Source organism: Heliangelus exortis, chromosome 25 (assembly GCF_036169615.1).
Source record: "Heliangelus exortis chromosome 25, bHelExo1.hap1, whole genome shotgun sequence".
NCBI lineage: Eukaryota > Metazoa > Chordata > Aves > Apodiformes > Trochilidae > Heliangelus > Heliangelus exortis.
Window position 1 is genome coordinate 3958865 of NC_092446.1, and position 8558 is coordinate 3967422.

General features: G+C 51.8%; 1 long non-coding RNA gene across 3 annotated transcripts; it reads left to right on the forward strand.

Moving 5' to 3' along the window:
* The first annotated feature begins 623 nt into the window (after positions 1 to 623).
* LOC139807472 (uncharacterized) lies at positions 624 to 2659 on the forward strand. Of its 3 annotated transcripts, XR_011730561.1 has the most exons (3): positions 624 to 718; positions 1717 to 1833; positions 1943 to 2659. It is a non-coding gene; the product is annotated as an uncharacterized lncRNA (long non-coding RNA). The 3 variants fall into 3 exon arrangements; XR_011730560.1 differs by having other exon boundaries at positions 1717 to 2659; XR_011730559.1 differs by lacking the exon at positions 1717 to 1833.
* The last annotated feature ends 5899 nt before the right edge of the window (positions 2660 to 8558 follow it).

Consider the following 8558-nt stretch of genomic DNA (forward strand, 5'->3'; position numbering starts at 1 on the left):
TTCGGGGGGAATTCGGGAGGGGTTCGGGAGGGGTTCCGGGGGGGTTCGGGGTGGGGCTTCGGAGGGGGTTCGGGGGGTTCCGGGGGCGGTTCGGGGGGAGTTCAGGAGGGGTTAGGGAGGGGGTTCTGGGGGGGTTCAGGAGGGGTTCTGGGGGGGTTCAGGAGGGGTTCCGGGGGGAGTTTGGGAGGGGTTCGGGAGGGGTTCCGGTTCCGAAAAGCAGTTCGGGAAGGGCTAGGGAGGGGTTGGGGGGAGCTCATTGCGGGACTCCGGGTGGGGTTCGGGAGGGGTTCCGAGGGGTTTCAGGGGGAGTTCGGGAGGGGCTTGGGGAGGGTTTGGGAGGAGGGGGTGAAGGAGGGGAAAGGAAAAGGGGACAAAACCAGGGAAAAACGGGAAAATGAAAAGTAGGGAAAGGGAGGGAAGAGGGGAAATAACGGGGAAAAGGAGGGAAGGGAAATGGGGGAGCATTGGGATGGAAGGGGGGAGGGAGAGGGGAGGGGGCACAGCTGGGGGGGTGGGGAGGATAGAGGTGTGGATGGAGGGAGGGATGGAGGGAGGGATGGAGGGAGGGATGGAGGGAGGGAGGGATGGAGGGAGGGATGGAGGGATGAAGGGATAGAGGGAGGGAGGGATGGAGGGAGGGAGGGATGGTGGTTGGACAGACAGATGGATGTGCAGATGGCAGCAGGACAGAGGGATGGATGGATACCAGGGTGGGGAGGTGAGTCCCAGCTGGGTGGATGGACAAAGGGACAGAGGGACAGAGACAGAGGGACAGAAGGACAAAGGGACAAAGGGACAAAGGGACAGAGGGACAGAGTCACAGCCCAGCCCCACAGGAGCTGGTGGGTGCTGCAGGAACACGGGGGTCACCATGGTGGGAGCTGCCACGGGTCCCTCCTCCCCTTGGTTGGGGGCTCCCCCTGTGGCTGATCCCCCCGGGACCCCCAGCAGGGGCTGTGGTGTCCCCAGCAGGGGCTGTGGTGTCCCCAGCAGTGCCACCCGGGGTGGTGGCCGTGTCCCAGCCCTGATCCCTGTCCCTAATCCTCTTTGCCCGTGCAGGGAGCAGATGTCCCTGCTAAGTGGGTCAGGCAGGGGACACGGGGGAGCCAGGAGCCCCATTCCATGGCTGAAACAAAAATAAGGATGGAGTGAGATGAGGGGGGAAAGAGGAGCCTGGAGATGGGGGGGTTGGGGGGGACACATCCCCCACCGAGGTGGGACAGGGCTCGGTGCCACCAGGAACCTCCTGTGCTGGCAGGGTGGGAATGTTGGGGAAAAGCAGCTCCAGCTCTGCAGCCCCAGGGATGAACCCGCCCAGGGAGAGGCCACAGAGCTGGAGCTGGGCCTGGATCCCCTGGGATCATCCTGATGGCCACGGGGACACTGGGGACACAGGACAGGTGCCCTCGGCCAGGATTGGGATGGAGTGGGGGACACTGGAGCCCCTTGAAGGGGGTGGGGAGGGGCTGAGGTGGCTGGTCCCTATCCTGGGGGGATCCCCCATCCCAGAAAGGGCCACCAGCTGTCCTGGGAACACCTGGTCCCAGTGTCCCGTTGTCCCCAGTGGTCCCTGGTAGCTCTGTTGTCCCCAGCACCCTTGCTGACCCCACAACCACTAAACCCCCCCTGGCTTTACCCAGGGCTCCCTCCCTGCTCAGCCCAGCACATCTCAGCATCAGGCTGGGGGTGACATCCCTCCAATTTTTCTTCACCCAGCCCCTTCCAGGAGTTTTCCAGGGTTTTCTCCTGCCCTATCCCAAGTTCCCCTCCATGGGAAAGAGCAGAGAGAGGAAGAGAGACCACGCAGGAAGCTGGAGGGGGTGTGAAATCCTGGTGTGTTTTATTGGTTGGCACTAGATTACAGCCTACAACTCTTGTCAAACTTGCAACCACGAATTTTAATTTATTATTTTTAAAAATTATTTATTTTAACCTTTTAAAGACAGAGATGACCTCCCCACCACCACCACCACCTCGTGCACAACTCAAGCAGAGAAAACCCCTTGAGAACAGAACCAGCCCCAAAGCTGCTTCCCACCAGCTCAACCTCTGGCTCAAAACACACCAAGACCTCTGGCAGAGGAGGAACAGGGTTGGGATGGTACCAGAGCTGAACCTGGAGCAGCCAGAAAACCCTTGGATCTGTCTGGAAACACTCGGGATGAGAAGGGCAAAATTCTGGAGGTACAAACTCCACCTGCCAGCCAAGATTCAAGAGGAGCCCAAGAGCACCTCAGCTCCAAGAGCTGAGCCTCAATGAAAAGATGTTTTCTGCTGAATGATTTGACTCTGAACAAAGGTGTCACAAGTGAGAAAAAAATCCAAGTCAGGAAGAAAAAAGCATCAGCTGAAATGCTGAATTCCAAAGGGCCCTTGCAGTTGTAAAGTGGTTTTTGCAGCCATTTCAGCTTCATGTGTCATTAACAAACCCAACCAACCAAGGTGTTAACTTTACCAGATTAGAAACACAAAGCATTGGGGTGAGGAACAGAAATCTGCAGCCAGACAAATAAACCAGAACAGATGATGGGAATTATGAGTTCAAAACCTTCTAGAATTCAGAGAGAATTGAGTATTTAACTTAGTTAGGATGCAGTGAAAATCCCTGACAACCTCAGGCTTCTTGTCATGCTAATAAATTAACAGATTTACTCCTTTACATCAGTTTTCCTCCTCCAAACTCACTGCCATTCCACGGGAGAGCTGGACAGGACAGGAGCCTCTGCTGGGACACCCCATGGACACCCCACTGCCACCACCTTGGGAACAGGAAACCTCAGGAGGTTCCTCTCCACCCTCTGCTGCTGCCCCTGTCCCCTCCCAGCCCAGGCCTGGACACTTGAATGACTCAGAAAATTCTCTCCAAGGCTTAAAAAAAAAAATAATTCCATAGGGACTGCTGACACTGGAGCTGCTGAGCAAGAGGTGGGTACCTGGGTGGGTATCAAAGTGAGAGCCAGAGCCCCCAGCTTTGACCTCAGAAGTATTTTGGTTTGATAAGGAATGGAAAAGCCTAAGGGAGATGTGCTCATTCCCACTGCCATCCCATAGCCAGGGTTATTTATCCCAGGCCCAGGTTCTGATGGGGTCCCTGTTCCCAGGGAGTCCCAGGTCCAGAGTTCAGGGAAAGAGAGGAGCAGAAAATGCCAAGGGATCATTCCAGCTCTTCTGAGTTCATATAGAGAAAATAGGACAGACAGGAAGCTCAGCAAACACTCTTGGACCTCCCAGGATCAATGTGAAGCAGTTCTGGAGTCAGTTTCTCAAGTAGAGCTTCAAAATTCTCACTTTCCCACTAAAAAAAAAAAAAAAAAAAAAAAGAAAAAAACCCCCAAAACCCCAAACCCTATCAACTAGCACCAAAAAAAGAGATTTGATAAATCTCCTAAATACATCTTCAATCCAGTTAAGGTTTCTGTCACCCAGCTACCCCTCTCTCAGCTATGTACAGACCTCATGACACTACACCCAGGAACACACTACACGTAGTAGCTACACACACCTTCCCCCACTGGAGCCCAGAGGCCCCTCTAACCCTAATAAATTCAGTCTAACACTGAGAAAAGCTGAGAACATGATATATATATAAACATATATATATATTTTTATATAAATATGCTGCAGTCTCTAACACTGAGGCAGGGTGAGAGCAGAGCTACAAGGTCACCTGTGATGTAGCCACTAGATGATGCTCTTAGGAAGCAGGAAGAAAGGAGCCAGGAGGGAAAGCTCAAAACCATTTAAAACCAGGAGCAGAGCAGTCAGGGAATGACATAAATTATCTTTCCAAGACAAGAGCTCTTCACACCAAAAAACACTGCAATAACTCCATTTCTCAGGGCAAATCTGGCTAAAAAGAGCTCCAGGTTTTGTCCCTCACCTGGGAGGGCTTCTGCTCCAGGAAATTCCAGCCTGTCTTTCCCAAAACTCCTGGATCACCCAAGTGCCCTTTCAATGGATGCTTTGGAAAGGTGTGAACATTGCAGCCGGATGTCTGAAGGGCACAAAGAGCTGGATTTAGGATAAAATAGTGGTTTTGAGGATGAGCAGGAGACTCTAAAGTCATCCTAATTCAGAGAGACCAATGTTTGATCTGTGCAGCTCCAAGTGCTTTGCTCTGCTTGTTCCAAAGTGGGGAACACATTTTCTGCATGGAAAAGCTGAGGCTCAAAGTCTGTGCGAGATCTGGGAAGGGAACTGAGGATTCCTGACATTCCCTACCCACATTTTTAGCCACTGAATGCTTGGTGCCTGCACGAGGGAAAAAGCAGCATCTGCAGATTCCCATCTCTTTTAAAATTTTCAGTTTATTACAGAGTTTGCTTTAAGGCACGTTCAGGATGACTCTGAATTCAGCTGCTCAACAGGAATCTGGGCAGTGCACACAAAGTCATAGAATCATAGAATCACAGAATGGGCTGGGTTGGAAGGGACCTCAGAGCTCCTCAAGTCCAACCCTTGCTCCACTCCCCCCGTGGTTCCCAGCCCATGGCACTGAGTGCCACATCCAGGCTCTTTGGAAATATCTCCAGGGATGGAGAATCCACCCCTTCCCTGGGCAGCCCATTCCAATGGCTGAGCACCCTCTCCAGAAAGAAATTCTTTCTAAGGAAAGAATTACAGAGAGCTACAGGTGAAGGGTTTGGAAGGTGGCATCAGCTGTGGCCCCAGTGCTGTTTGGGGCTTGTGGTGGTCACCTGCATCATTTAATCCCAAGGCTATCAGAGGGGTTGGCAGGAGAAGCTGCAGAGCCACATGCTGAGCTGCTGTGGGACAGAGGAATTATGAAGCTTTAATTCTAATGGCCACAAAACCAAAATAAAATGCAGGAGAACACAGAGGTGAGGTGCTCAGCATCCCACCACATCCAGGCTCTTTTTGAATATCTCCAGGGATGGAGAATCCACCCCTTCCCTGGGCAGCCCATTCCAATGGCTGAGCACCCTCTCTGCAAAGAATTCTTTCCTAATATCCAACCCAAACCTCCCCTGGCAGAGCTTCAGCTCTGCCAGGGGAGGTTTGGGTTGGATATTAGGAAAAAATTCTTTAGTCCATGCCCTCTTGTCCCACAGATATCTGCCCAACCCCCTCCTGGCTCCAACCTCCTTTCAGGGAGTTGGAGAGAGTGATGAGGTCTCCCCTGAGCCTCCTCTTCTCCAGCCTCAACACCCCCAGCTCCCTCAGCCCTTCCTCACAGGAATTCTGCTGGATCCCTTCACCTCCTTTGGGCCTCCATCTCCTTCCTGAATTTCGGGGCCCAGAACTGGACACAGGACTCAAGCTGTGACCTCCCCAGGGGCAGAATCCCTTCCCTGGGCCTGCTGGCCATGCTCTTCCTCATCCAGGATTCCATTGGGATTCTTGGCTACCTGGGCACACTTGGAATGTTGAACCTCATCCCGTTGGGATCATCCCAACCCTCCAACCTCCTTTCAGGGAGTTGGAGAGAGTGATGAGGTCTCCCCTGAGCCTCCTCCAGCCTCAACACCCCCAGCTCCCTCAGCCCTTCCTCACAGGACTTGTGCTGGATCCCTTCCCAGCCTCCTTGCTCTTCTCTGGACCTGCTCCAGCACCTCAATCTCCTTCCTGAGCTGAGGGGCCCAGAACTGGACACAGGACTCAAGCTGTGGCCTCCCCAGGGCTGAGCACAGGAAGAACTGAGCTCAGAACTCCAGGGGAACTGCAGCCCCCAACCCTTCCCCTGCAGCAGGGACCCCCAGGGCCATCACCAGGGGGATGCAGCACAACTCAGAGCCACCCATGGGGTTTTACTGGCAGGAAACTACCCAGGACTTTCCTGCCAGGAACCACCAACCACTCTCAAGTAGTTCTTGCATCCTTCTGAACATGAGCAAGGGATGGGGGGAAGAAACAGCAGGATTTTAACAAGCCAGATAGATCTCTGCAGCTGATGCACTCAGCAGCTGGAAAAAAACATCGTGCAGTGCCCCTCTGGTAAAACCCCTATTTTTATCCCCTCCTATTCAGTTTTAATTACAGTTGGTGGCTAATGGAGTTTCTCAGTAATACCAATCTACATTTAGCTCTGTTTAACAGCATTAAACCCCAGTGAGCTGCCACTTCAGGGCCTTCAGAATGACCTTTTTGCTCCAGGTGGTGCAACTGCCCCACACTTCCAGAACAGCCTCATCCCAACAGCCCCTTGGATGCACCTGGAGATATTTCAGCTGTAAAACCACCCAGAGGCCACACACCTTGTTCTGAGAGTTCAGAATTAAGTTGTATTTTAGCCTGGGCAGTGCTTGTGGCACAACCCCTCAGCTGCCACTGCCTCCATCCCCCAAAAGCTGATGGAAGTTCAAAGGCTGAGGAAAAGGGAAAAAAAAAAAAAAAAAAAAAAAAGGAAAAAATTAAAAATCTCAGTTTTAATTTGCAAAGGGGCTGTTCATTCAAGGGCATCTTCAGCCAAATGACAGATCTGGAGAGGCAAATGCCAAAGCCAGAGAGGCAAAATGCCAAAGTGCTGCTGCTGGGCTGTGGCTCTGAGCAGGGGTTTGCCAAGCTCTGCTGGAGCAGCTCTGGCAAAACCTGAGAGCACAAAAGAGCTCAGCCAGGGACTGTAAGAATTCAGACACTGTGCAAAGATAAAGGAGACAAAAACCTCTCCTGGCTTTGCAAGAACACCAAGTTTCTCCACTGCCAAGAAACTATTGTCTGGGATGAAACAATCCAGCTTTGTCAAGCAACCAAAAGACATCTTTGTCAAGTGAGCAGAAGAACTTCAGTAGCACTGACTGCCAGATTTCAGGAGAATGGAAAAAAAAAAACCAAAAACCAACTTACAACCCTTCTTTCACCCTTCTCTAGGAATTTCCCAGGAAAAGGTGTCAGTGTCATCTCCCAGTGTCCATCACAGCCTCTCCTGGCCCTGCCTGAAGAGTGGCAAAGAGCTTCACAGAGCAGAAAATGAGAAGTGTTGCTTTTAGCTGGAAAAAAAAAAAAAATAGTTCTTCCTTTTGAAACACACCTTTGAAATGCCTCAGGAGGAGCAAAATCAAATTTGAAGCCCAAACCCCACCTTAGAGGGAGGCAGAAAACACAGGTGCTGCAGGTTTTCACCCACACACAATTCCCAAGTCGAGGTGAAGTGATAATGCACCAAAATCCCTCTTCCACCACCCCAAAATCTGGTTCCAGAGGCTTCCTGGAGCTCCACCCGTAGAATTTCAGCTCCACTGAATTAATGACACTTGGCACCCTGCTGGAGGGGTGTCCTCCTGCCTCTGGAGGTGGAGGCATCACCTCAGCTCACCAGAAGGGAACAGGACCTGACAAATTCCTGGAGGAATCAAGCAGCAGACGCTGGGACCCCAGGGATCCCTTTTTTTTTTTTTTTTCTCCCCCAATCCCATGCTGGAATCAGCAAATACCCAGTGCACCCACTGCCCAGCACCCATTAAACCATCAGCCAACACCTTCCTGCCCCAAAACTAAGCCAAGTGGGGCTGTCAAATGTTTTCAGTGACAGAAATCCAGTTTTTTTTAAAAAGTATTTTAAGGTTTAAAAGATCATCAGGCCAAGCAGCAGTGCCTCAGTGCTGAACACACTTCCCTTCTCCCATTAAGGTCTTAAACAGGTTTAAAATTCCAGCTGGCAGGATGCAATTCTGCTCCATGAGGATTTCTGAGAATCCTGGAGGAAGTGAATGAATGCTGAAGGGTGGGGATGGCACAGAGAACCCCCCCAGCTCTCCCTCTTCCTTCATCACTCATCTTGCAAGCCTGAGGTGAGAGAGGAATCCACTACCTGAGTGTTTCAAAAGCCAATAATTTCCCCCCTCTTCCTTGCTGCAGGCAGACTCCTGAGTGCACCAAGAGTGAGGTGTCCTTGGAGAGCCCAGGAAAAGCAGGAAAAAGGAACCTTGTTAGCAGAATTACCCCTAAGAAGTTGCCCTGGAAGATTTTAATGAGAGGCAGAGGTTGAGAGGTGTGCTGAAAGGTAATGAAGTGGTGCTGGATGCTCAGCACCATCCCCACCCCTGGAATTTATCCCAGAGAACCAAGAGAAGCATCCCAAAAGCTGCAAGTGGAGGGGGATTTGCTGAATTTGCTGCAAAGCTGCAGGATGTCTGAAGGAAGCAGAGATCCTCCTGTTTTACCTCTGAACACACCAGGACAACATCCCAGCTGCCCTGCAAGCCAAGCCAAGATCATTCTGCAAGGGGACAAATTGTTACTGCTCAGTGTAAGGGGTCAGGCTCCATGGTTTGAGGTAAAAATCTCACTATTTCCAGCACTAACCAAAAATAGCACCAGTTTTAGCAATGCTGGGGGCTAATCCTAGAGGGGGGGTTGAGCAGTTGGGTGGTGACAGGAGCTGAACCAGGCTGGGCTGCAAACCCAGCCTTCAAACAGCTCCTTTGTCACTGAGGGAGCTCGAGTGTCAGTCCCAAACCCATTTAACATCATTTTGGAGAAAATTGCTTCAACTGAGGGAGCTGGGGGTGTTGAGGCTGGAGAAGAGGAGGCTCAGGGGAGACCTCATCACTCTCTCCAACTCCCTGAAAGGAGGTTGGAGCCAGGGGGGGGTTGGGCTC